Source organism: Sander vitreus, chromosome 24 (genome assembly GCF_031162955.1).
Source record: "Sander vitreus isolate 19-12246 chromosome 24, sanVit1, whole genome shotgun sequence".
NCBI classification, from domain to species: Eukaryota; Metazoa; Chordata; class Actinopteri; order Perciformes; family Percidae; genus Sander; species Sander vitreus.
In genome coordinates, this window is record NC_135878.1 from 9,875,268 (window position 1) to 9,887,731 (window position 12,464).

Below are 12,464 nucleotides of genomic sequence, written 5' to 3' on the forward strand. Positions count from 1 at the left end.
TGTGTGCTGCTGCCGTGTGTGTGTGTGTGTGTGTGTGTGTGTGTGTGTGTGTGTGTGTGTGTAACAAGCGTAGTGTGCATGCCTAGGTACATTTTACTAATGCGCTGTTAAAATAACAATGAAATGCTGCACTATTGACTTTAGATCAGGTTTTTGTTTGTCAATGGTGCGATCACTTCCCGCTGCCTCAAGATAGCAATACGTCAAGAATGCACCTGAACACACCTCCCTGTAAGACCAGCACGCCCATGGGCGCACAGATGGGCGCAGGTGCATTTGCTTGCTTTGCTTTGCATTTTAGCGCGATTTGGGCGCTGGACGGGAAATTGACTACTGCGTCGGTCTTAAACTAGCAAAGACACTTACGTAGGGCTTTGCGCTGCGCCGGGTGCAAGATAGGGACCTAAATGTCTTCAAGGCTGTACTTATTTCACGACGAAGGGAAACTACCTTAACGTGAAGTATTACTCCTTTTCCATTATTATTGGAAATTTAAAAAAAAAAACACAGCATCATATCAGTGAGTTTATATGTTTGTCCACACAAGAATACAAATTAAAAAAAAAATAAAAAAATGCATTTAAACTAGTGATCTTCCTATTCAAATGCTTTATATGCAGAGTATTGCTTCATGTACAACGCTTAAACATTGACAGACCTGCTTGCCTAGTTACGGTCGCTAAGCTACATTTGGACAATTGCTGGTCTGGGGGAATTGTATTTTGGCATCATATCAACTGTCAATTGCATAAAAATCCTCTTTCTAAACACATAAAACTTGTAGGATTTAAGCTCAAACAGCAATGGTTAAAATGTCTGTTAAAACAGTGGTTCTCAAACTTTTTCACATCAAGGACCCCTAAACTGACATAAATTAGACCACGGACCCCCATCTGATAAGACTTTGTCCCAGGGTCCCCTACCTAGATGTTTTATTACAGAACTTGAATGAAAACCATGAGCAAAATAGTCACGCAATCTGCCATTGCGTTACTTATGGATGAAATTATAGTGAAAATAAATGATTCCCCTTTTTGTTGGGAACCCCTTCAAGGACCCCTGGGGGTCCCCGGACCCCACTTTGAGAACCACTGTGATAGAATTGTTTATTAATTTGCTGCTTCATTGTACTTCTCTTCATCATCGTCGTTGCTCATTTGACATATTATATTGCTGTTTTTAACTTCAGATGGTGTTTTTACATTCTAATAACCCTGGTGTCACGTGTAATGTGCAGTTAAATTTGGAATGTGTCGGTTATGTTGCTTCCATAATGTCGTTAAAGATATGAAGCATAAATCAAATGTATCTCCCACCACGAGGCTGTATCTGCCCGATAACACGCAATTTTGTGAGTTACATTTCCTGAGTTGAACCAAGAAGCAGGAATTCCATGTAAAATAGAAATATAATCATGAAAAAAAACAAACCGACTATAACCACGGTTTAGTTATGATGACTTATTTGCAGTAAAATATTGACAGCTCAGGGTTTTGGATTTGAATCTCTACCTCTTCCATTTAACTCCAGACCGGTCAGAGCCGTGATCATTATATCAAACATGATTTCTCTCAATGAAGTCAAAATAAATCTGAATGTAGTCCTGTCATTTCAGCTGGTTATTAAAGGAAAGGCGAAGCACTGCTACTCTCTGCTCCTCGCCACAGCGCTTCTCAGGTGCTGCAAGCAAATCACTCCGCCCAAGTAGCAGAAGTAGCAGTGCTTCGCCTTTCTGAGAATATAGTTCCCGGTATGTATACAGTTAGAAGATGGCTGTGTCTCATATGACCTTGTTATTTGTACACACTGTGACTACAAATCACAACATGTAAATAGGAACATCTTAGCGTTATTTTGTCACTTATTGGGAGCAGTAGGCTAGTTGGAGCCGGTTACCTCCAGGATCCGTGCTAAGCTAGGCTATCGGTGGGTGCGTCAGACGGAGATGAGAAGGGTATGAATGGACTCATCTAACTCTGGGAGATACGGTAAATAAGCTAAAGTCCCAATAAGTCAGCGTGTTCCTTTAATAGAAATGTATACACAGTGTGTCATTTAACAGTTGATACATATTTCAAATGACTTTTTTTATGGCTTTAGATAAGAATTTAACTCATTCATTCTAAACCTGTTAAACTGTTAAATGACAGATGCCCATTTGTAATTAGAGTACACTTTTCTTCAACACTGTTGCAGATGCCTGGATCAGCGTCTTTCCACCGACTTAAGTCCAAACTTGTGGTATGCACTATGTCCATGCCTGAGGCTCATACAAAAGTCTGGGGGAAAGACCGACCCAAAGAGACCTATCTGCAGCCAGCCAATGAAGACACTCAGCCCAGTCTGTAGCTGAGGATTACCATGCAGAAGAGGTGGAGGAGGAAAATGAGACGAGAAGACAACTTCCCGTGAGGCAACTTTTCCACACGGCATAGTAATCAGGGCAGAGAAGGCAGCTGAGGAGGCAGTGAAGTAAGAGAGAAAAGGCTGAATGAAGGTAAAGGTTGGGCACAACAGCCCGAGGCAGCCTGTTGAGGGCAGAGAGCTGCACAGTATCACCTCTGAGAGGGAGAGGGAGAGAGTGGATGGTATACCTAAAGCTATTGACTAAATAACTCGTAACAATATTGCTAGATGCTCAAGTTCATAAAATGGTCATAAAAAAACTTGCACAACACATAAATGTGCTCCAGTGTTAAACATAATGTGTGTCTAAACTTCTGTGCAAGATTACATAAGCAGGGGTTTGGCAGTAGTCTTATGCTGAGTCATGCCACAAGCTGTTTACTCAGAAGATCCATGAGGCTAACTATGACACGAATGCACGAATATGTACTCTGGTTTTATTACTGTCTGGTAACTTATGGTTGTGATACAATCTGCAAACTATTGCACAGCTACAATAGTCAGATACATACAGTATATGTGCACACTCATTTTACAAATTTAGGGTTTTTTTCCTGCATAGATTTTTTTCCTCATTGCCTTTTATGTACGCGAACCAATCAAGTTTACTGCCGTGCGTAGTCCCCCCTGCCCCCAAAGGCCCATTCTGAGCCAGGAAAAACCCTGAAACTATGTATCACTGGGCAACTGAGGCAAGCACATTGGTAGCATTTGAGAGGGGGCTTATGGGACCTTCCTCCACAGCGTGCGGAGGAGGGTCTGGCTAGTCCACACAGCATTCCTGGATGGGAGAAAAACATGCTCTGGTTTATTGGCATTTCTTTAAACCAATCACAATCGTCTTAGGCGGTGCTAAGCGCCGGACGCAGCTCCGGTGCCGCTGCAAAATAGCCTCGGGAAGGAACTTGTTTGGGTGGAACGTGTGTACGTTCAAAGGTTGTTTTAGTCGTGCAACAGAAAACTCTGATTGGACAGATAGTCTAGCTAGCTGTCTGGATTTACCCTGCAGAGATCTGAGGAGCAGTATAGCATAGTCCTCAGAAATCGTTTAAAATTCCAACACAAAGAAAGCGGAAGGTAACGGACATCCGGCCGAAAAAAAGTACATCCGGCGGAATTTCCGGCGGCAACAGAGAAATCCCGGAAGTGGAACGTCGTGGCTATAGACTAGTGTATATAGGATTTTGCCCGTGCAGTCACATAATATTAAGTTAATTGTATCGATAAGTAGTCTAACGATAAACTGTTTGTTGCGTTCGTCAACTCACTTGATACTTAAAGTCACCCTGTATCCATATTTTCTCTGCAACAGCAGTAGTTGATGGCCATGTATTATGTTGCAACAAAGAAGTGGTATTGTAATATGAGCAGGTGAAGTTGACAAGTTGACAGCTTGGTAACGACAGTGTGACGAGACTTGGAAATAGCAATCTTGCATTTGTAGTATCACGTTTTTGCAAGCTTGACGTGTATAGTATTTTGCCAGAATGTTGATTCTTGATATAGAAACATTTGTACTCGTTTCTCATTCGCCTGCTGCCAAAAATGGAATGACGTAATCAAATTTAAATTTAGTTTTCCATTTGTGTGCAAATAATTACTGTAGTTACAAAAGTTTGAGAAGCAGTGTGTCATCATCATACATAATTACTTAGCCAAAAAAGAATTGAACTATTACCAAATCATTGTCGGTGTACTCAGAAGCGTAACACTGCCATCATTTTAAAATTGGCAGGACATACACAAAATGTATAACTTTATACATTTATACATTTTTATTTGAGTTATGTCCTGTTATAAGCTAATCTAGCTAATCTAATGAAAATGAAATGGTCTTTTTCAAATATGTGCTTTTTGTTTCTAGATTGCCTTTTGAAAATGAAACCATCATGCACACCGATGAAAAATAAAATTTCAATCACTTTCAATTGATTTAAAGATTTCATTTTACCATTGGCTGCCTTGGACTTCCATATTCAGAACATCTAAAAAAAATTCTTTTTACACACTTACAGTTAAACCTGTCCACCTACACACACACACACACACACACACACACACACACACACTCACTCATAGTTATGCAGCTGCAAGTGTTTGTTTTTTTTGTAGCTTAGTGAGGATTTTCAGTAAAAGGTATCTGACTTTTATTTCTTTGTTCCTGCACTGACCCTGCGCAAACACACACACACACACACACACACACACACACACACACCGAACACACATACACCCACACAACTACACACAAACACACAGACTGGCCTGAGGACAGAGATGGAGAGCTCTAATTTCCACAGGGCCCGCAAAGTCTCTCCATCCCTCTAAACTCAATCTCCTCTCTTTCTCACAAAGCTACTCACTCTTACAGAATTATCACATATATGGACACACACACAAACACACATGCACACATCGCTGTACTTTTCTTAATTCAGAACTTTATTATCCTTTAACTAAACATACCAATCTGTATTTTCCATCTCCTTTTGGTTTCCCTTTTGGAGGCGAGAGACGAGATTTATGCTGGGTGAATCACATAATACTCCTTTTTTATGCTCTACTGGGCTCTGGTCGAGCCTTGAACAAAGGCCTGGAGGTTTGTAAGGATCTCTATCCTTTTGTGCATGTGTCAACACTGAAGGATTGACACTGCAAAGAATGGAGAAAATGATTCACGACCAAATGAATCTGTGTCAAAAAACTATTCTGTAACCAAATAGTCCCAGGTTTGATTCTGGCAAATGCACATCCATCAGTCTCTTCCCGCGTCCTGCTGTTTTTAGTGAATGCACCGAACCCCTATCTGCTCACTCCATCATACGTCGCTGTAGATAATAGCATCAGCTAAATCCCTATCATGTAAAGAGGCCCGGAGACGTCCAGATGGTCCATAGCAGCTCTGTAATTTGTGAAAGAAAATGATGCTGAACAGTGTATAAAATTAAGCAAAGAGAGGCTGAAAGCATTTCTTCTATTTACTTGATGGGAAAGGCTGTTGAAAGATGAGGCTGGCAAAGTTTCATTTTTTTATTCTATGCGATACTGCCATGAAAAAAGAAATGAAGCCAACAATGTGTTTATCTTAACTGTGTGACCACGCGGGTCGTATACAACCCAAAACGGCACCTCTGATTCATAACTTAATAACTTTATAATAATAACTAGTATAAACATACCGTCTTTTGGAGCCAAAAGCTAGCAGTCGCCCCGTTCTGCTGATGTCTTTGGTGTCTTTGTAGCCGTTAGCGTTAACGGCCTTAGCTTGCGTCATAAAACTCCATTCTGCGGTAAGCTTAGCCTAGCATTAAGCCTAGAAGCAGGAGGAAACGATTAGCTTGGCTCTGTCAAAAGGCTGGAAAGAATTCTTGTCATTTTTACATTTTGGTTTCTACAGATTTAGTCTCATATTGCCAGACCATAGCCCTAGAGTATGGAAAATAACAACTCTGCCTTGTTTGTATTTCATCACAACCGTTCTAGGTGGCGCTTACCCCCGAGAGTTAGCGAGAGGGGTAAGGGTGTTTCCCAAAATGTTAAACTATTCCGCTGAAATAGAAACACACGTTGCATTTTGGCGGCACAGTCGAGCTTGTCAAACAGGCAAAAGAGTTACCCTGAGCATTTTTTTAGCGGTATCTGCCTAAAAGAGATCAATAAGTAGTGAATCATCAGAACATCAGAAATTTCAAATAAACAAGGATACTACACACTGTTTTGAAACATTCTTGAATTTTGCATTATTACAGAAACGTTTGAGCTAGGTTTTCTTTCATTTCGCCTGTATCAGGTGGACTTTATCTCTATTTGGGGCCTCTGTGCATTTTACACAACGTCAAACAAGCAGTTAATCCATTTTAATAGACACCTCAGATGTTCCTGACACAGAAACACAAAGAAAATGCCCTCTTTTGTGTCTCGCCCCTTGACTCCGAACACTTTGATGCCGCCGAACGGAGCAAAGGGGGCATCTATCTGCCGCCTACCTGCAGACGCTTTCATCCTGGAGTGATGTGGAGGGAGACCTGCCAATGTGAGGAAAGGCATTGTAAGCATTAGTTACTCTAAAGTCCTGAAAAGCTGTGTTTTAATTAATGTAACCACTGAGGGCTACTGCTGTGAAGAATCAAGATGAGTGTCTTTTTTCTATATGTGGATCTACTCTTGGAGCATAAAAGTGGCCTGTTTGTGTGTGTGTGTGTGTGTGTGTGTGTGTGTGTGTGTGTGTGTGTGTGTGTGTGTGTGTGTGTGTGCTTGAGGCTTTGCAAATGTGTCAGTGTGTTTGTCCTAGCAGCTCCTGCAGTGACTGAATGTCTCTAATTGAGTGTGCTGCTCACTCAGACAGGAGGTCTCAGACAGTGTTGACATTCAGGCAGTGGAAGGCCACCATTGGGGATGACAGCTGATCATTCTTCCAGCCAGCACCCTAATTACACAGAGATGGAAAGAGCGAAGGAGAGAGGCATAAACAGTGTGAGAGAGAGGCTTTTTAAACAACAAACAGGTTCCGGTTGCTTCCAATCAAGCCTCCCGTCCTGCTGTTTCGACCATTCATAATGCGTGCCTCCCCCACCCCCCACCCCGGATGGTTAGAAAAGCAGCCAACACCCCACTAACTTCCTGCTCTCTGACGGAGTTACTATGACCACACTGCCTCCCCCAACTCTCTAGCATCTTTCACAGCACTTTCCCAATTACACCAAAGTCGTGAGCTCCTCCGTGTGTGTGATTTCATTGTCGCCCGAAAGCACAGAGAAACGTCCAGCTCTCTCCGTCTTCCTCTCTCTCTCTCTCCAGGACACACACATACAGAGACATACGGACATGCGCACACACCCTTTGATGTATGGAGTCAATCAGACTTCATTGGACAGTGTTGTGATAGCCTCAGGATATTAGCAAGCTTGCTTTCTGCTCACCCAGATGATAAACTCCTTTTATGTGTCCACAGGCTTTTGTGGAGCAATAACAGCATGTCTGGCCTTTGTCACCCTTTGCCATCCATTTCAGTATAACTCCAAATGTGAGCAGTGTAGCAGCTCGAAGCGGCGTCAAAGACTTCCCAGGAATAGTGATGGAACAAGCAAGCCCACATCATCAGGTGGGCGACCACATTGTTAAATTTGCATAATTAACCCAACCACATGCTTGTTCTAACCCTATCAAACCTTCATATTCTTTAAGGAGGTGGGACCAAATCCAAGTTCCAGGTATTCTCAGGGGTAAAGAAATCCAACAGTTTATTTGCACCATGGCAACTACAACTACTAATGATGTGTGCCCTCCTGCTGTACTGCGAGTGGGTCCCTTCTCTTAATTTTAAACGTTTACGTGTAAATGTGAAAAATAATCAATAATAGGGCTACATTTTCCATTGCTGAACCAAACATTACCAAACAGCGTATACAAATCATGACATTCTTCCTGCTATCAGAAGTGTCACATTTTCAGTGATGATTTCCAAGATATTCTGGTTTGTAAAGCACACTGCAAACAAGGTTATAGAAGGCTCCAGGTTATGGGTCAATAAGTTCCCGTAGTGGAAAAAGAGCTACTTATATCCACCGAAGAAAGCAGAGGTTTTTTTTACATTGTGATAGTGCACCTTTTATTTTTATAAGTTCAGGATCTGAATAGGCTACTAATATAAAATTGGGATGACATGGACCCCTGGAGATGTTTAAAAAGATGTTGGTCAGGGTGCCAGGGTAGCTCACCTGATTGAGCGTACGCCCCATGTGCAAAATCTCAATCCTTATCACAACGGCCCTTTGCTGCATGTCATTCCCCCTCTCTCCTCCCTTTCCAGTCTCCCGCTGTTCTGTCAAATAAAGGCCTAACAATTATTTTGATAGAAAAGCTGAGACATGAAAGGGGAGAGAGAGGGGGAAGACATGCAGGAAAACCATCACAGGTCAGACTCGAACCCTGGACCTTCTGCGTCGAGGAATAAATCTCTACATATGTGCGCCCAACTGAGCTAACCGGCCACAACATTGTTACTATTTTGTCTAAAAAGAAGGACCAACCATCAAAAACGTACTTAAACTACACAGCAGAAGTTCACTATACTTGATTTTCTATACATGGTTGTAAACCACTGCTACAAAGATCACGCATGTGCTGCACATGCAAGCATGCTCGCACACACTGACACACAAAAGCTTGTATGAATTAAAAAAGATGTGCGGCACAAATACATGCACGTTGTGCACGTCTTCAGGACTCCACTTCATTCATAAGCATTTAATGAGTGTCTCGTGGGTGACAGTGTCTCTGACCTTGCTCACACCTCTCTTTTATTGTCTAAAACACACAGGAAGCTGCGGACTATAGCATGACAGGGAGGTGACAGCTCTGTTTGGCCTGGTCACACATCTCTATTTAAGAAATTTGGACATGTGAGTACAATACACACACAAACACAAACACACAAACACACACACACACACACATTTTGAGTATATGCACATATGTCTGTGATGGAGTGTGTGTTTGTCACTCCGTATGTGTCTATACGTGTGTTTGTGCATGTGGGTGTTCAACATGGTTGTCAAGTGCTTCAGCGGGCCAATCTCTCATCTGCCATCCGCTCAGATCGACTGACATGCAGCCAAACCAAACAGACATAAAGACAGAGCGGAAGGCATCACTATGCAGCTCAGCAGTGCAGTTTGTCCTGACCCTGTCTGTGGCCCTCTCCTCTCCGCTGATTCTAATGAGCTCCCCCAGGATTAGACTTAGGCGGCCAGTGTCCCAATGAGGCGTGGAGGGGTTCAGTACAGGGAGGAATGTGGCGGGAGGCAACATCAATACACACACACACACACACACACACAAACATTACAATCACCTCACCACGCAGACACAAACTTATTTGAGCAGGAAGGTGTTGGGGAAATACTGTATCCACTGTGCTTACTGTAAAAGTCAAAATAGCCTGAGAAAAATAGATTTTTCAGCACACCCATCCAGTTTTTCGAAGCATACAATACAAAATGCACACGGATCAGGGCTCCCATAGGATGTATAACGTGAATATTTATCCTAGAAAAACTTTATAGATAAGATATCACAAGAAAAAAAGCACTATGGCATAATCCATAACTTCTACCCTTTTTGACAAACAAATGTTTCTCTATGCCACTTGGGGGCTCTACCAACTTCTGGCTAGCTTTATCTGCTTTTTGGTTTTGGAAAAGCAAAACAATGACCTGAAAGTTGCAAAAAACTGCACTGATTGCCACCAACGGAATTTCATTGTGTTCATACAATGGCAATAAAGTATCTTGAATCTTGAAAAAAATGCTCCATAGAACTAAATGAAACAGCGGAGTCAGGTGTGGGTTCGTCGCTACGATCAATCCTTTATACATACAAGTAGTCATGATGTGGACCAAAATTAATATAACAATATTGATTATAGATGCTTTAGATAGCACATATTTTTCCTCTACCTCAGTGTGCTTATCCTATACAGCAGGGGTCTTCACTGTTTTTTAAGCCAAGGTCCCCCTAACTGAGAGAGACAGATCAGTTGCATATTACACTGGGCCTAAAATAACGATTGGGCGGCCTAAAGCCTTTATACATACCTTTTTAGTGCATACAATACTAAGTTATTAAAAAAATAATTGTTGGCATGCTTTTATAAATCATGTTTTAATGTTAAACATACATGTGGCACAGTAAATCCTTAGGAATAACTGTATCTGCGGATGGCTAGCTTGGTGACTACCTTACCTTTAGGCCAGCAAACTTATCATCAATGTGTTTTTTTTCACAAATAGGCTGATTTTTATTTGCTAATAATATCTCTAAGACAATTTGGTTTCCATATATTTCCAAATATTAACAATATTCCCGCAGTAGCTCTGAGGACCCCCCCTGTTGAAAATCTTCGCTACAGGGGGATGTGGAATGTAGGTTGTCCCACACTGAGCATGACAAACGTTCAGATTTGCTGCTGGCTAAGGGGTTAGTTATCAACCTCCCTTATATTTCTTCTACAGTATACATGGCATCCTTGCACCCCAATTAAAGGTGCCGTAGGTAGGATTGTGAAGATTCAGGACTTAGCCAAAAAATGTGAACATCGACAACTTCTCAGTCCCTCCCCCCTTTCTGCTAAAGACCAAAACGGTCTCCTAAGCCCCTCCCTCCACAAGGGAGAATGAATGCGTGTGCATGAGCAGTGATTGACATGCCTACCCCCCTTGCCCTGATTGGTGCATCTGAACAGGGAGCAAATCGCACTACAGGCTGTAGCTGGTGCCATTTTTTTTTTAATGACCTGCTTCATGTAGTTCTACTCAAACATAGGGTCAGTTTCAGCAAATATGACAGAAAGTTAGTTTTATAAGGCTTACCTACTGCACCTTTAATAGCTGATAATCAACGTAAAATAATTAAGGTTTGCGTTTGTCATGATGGACCGCTAATGACTAGCATAATATCAGCTGTGACCCTGTGCTGTTTCGATATTTTACTTTTTTTCGTATTTGAATTCTGGGTGGATAAAAATTGAATAGTGGCCACTACGGTCACTTTTCCAAGCTTGTTAGAAGAATGGAAGGAGACACAAAACAATTTACAGTATTCCTGACTCTATCCACCTCTTTATTTCTTTATTTTTCTGTGATATACAACATTATCTACTTAAATCCTAAGATTATATAATATTCTTTTATTTGTATTGGCAGTGAACTGGAAGTCTGATTATCCTGTCTTTCTTCAAACTGAATTCCATTGTAATTGTAAACCAGTCAAACATTCTGTCCTTTTTCTCTCACAGGAGTAGCTGTGTTGTAAGCAGTCATTGCTCCTGTTGAAGGATAAACTAATTAAGTTGCATACAACTTCAAAACATATACTTCAGCTGGAAATCAACAGGTGTTGGGGTTGAAATGTTGACCTTTTTATATAAATTGCCTTAAAAAAAATTGTACAAAACGAAAAGAAATGTAATCATCAACACAAAGAAAAAAAGTTTTGTATTCCAGAAGTCTCTGGAGTTGCCCTGGAGTCTGAACTGCCATCACATTAGTTTCCCCTGAACTTACAGCCATATCAGCTACTAACAACTATCTAGTGCGTTGTTTTTAAAGTCATGTTCTGTCTTTGCAAGTGACACAAAACCCTTATTTGCCTGCAATTCCCCTCATTGGTATCAAAGGTTAAATGGTATGAGGGCTGATCAGGTATTGTCTGTGCTAGACAAGCTCATTAATGTGTCACAATTCATTATCAGAGCCTTGTCCTCACCTTGTCAGGTGGCTAATGGGAATATCAATCATAGACTTCCCCATCACGACCCTTCTCACATCTTTTGCTGCGCATCTTGCCTCTGTTGACTTCTCATCCCCGAAATACCACCAGGCCCAAACAGATCTGTCTGGAACAAATGTCAAACACAATTCGGCTCAGGAGTAAACAGCCACAAACATGGCCGCCATACAGAGTGCGATTCTTTTCTCTACGTAGCTGAGGTGCCTGTGCTGCTGTTTTACAGATGTTTCCAGCTGTTGTGTTCGCATACAGTGTGTTTGTTGTGACAAGGGGATGAGCCTTTGTGGACAAAGGAAAATGATGAACTTTTATTGTTGCCTGTAGGGAAGACTGAGTGCTTGCAGCAACAAAGGTGATAGGAATTCATAAGTAGGAGAGATAATATAAGTATGCATATACAATATAAAATAAGCAGTAGAAATAATAGATTAGCTAAGACAAGACGTCTAGTTAAGATACACATGTAAATGGACACAAGGAACAGACCAAAGCAAACAGGTAAATAGAAGGAAAATATTGTACAAAAGGCACGTAACTCACAGTTGGAAAGCAGTACTGTAAAGAAGAAGAAGAAACTTTAGTATTCGTCACCTACTGTACAACCGTACAGTACAATGTAGTGAAATTCAATCTCAGCATTTAACCCATCCTAAGCATAAGGTACACTACATACAGCGACCGAAAACACTTGTGTAGATGGACTGTGGGTGTGTAGTGTTGCAGAGAGAGTTTTTTCCTATTTGTGAAAAAAATAATGAAAGAGAGGCTTA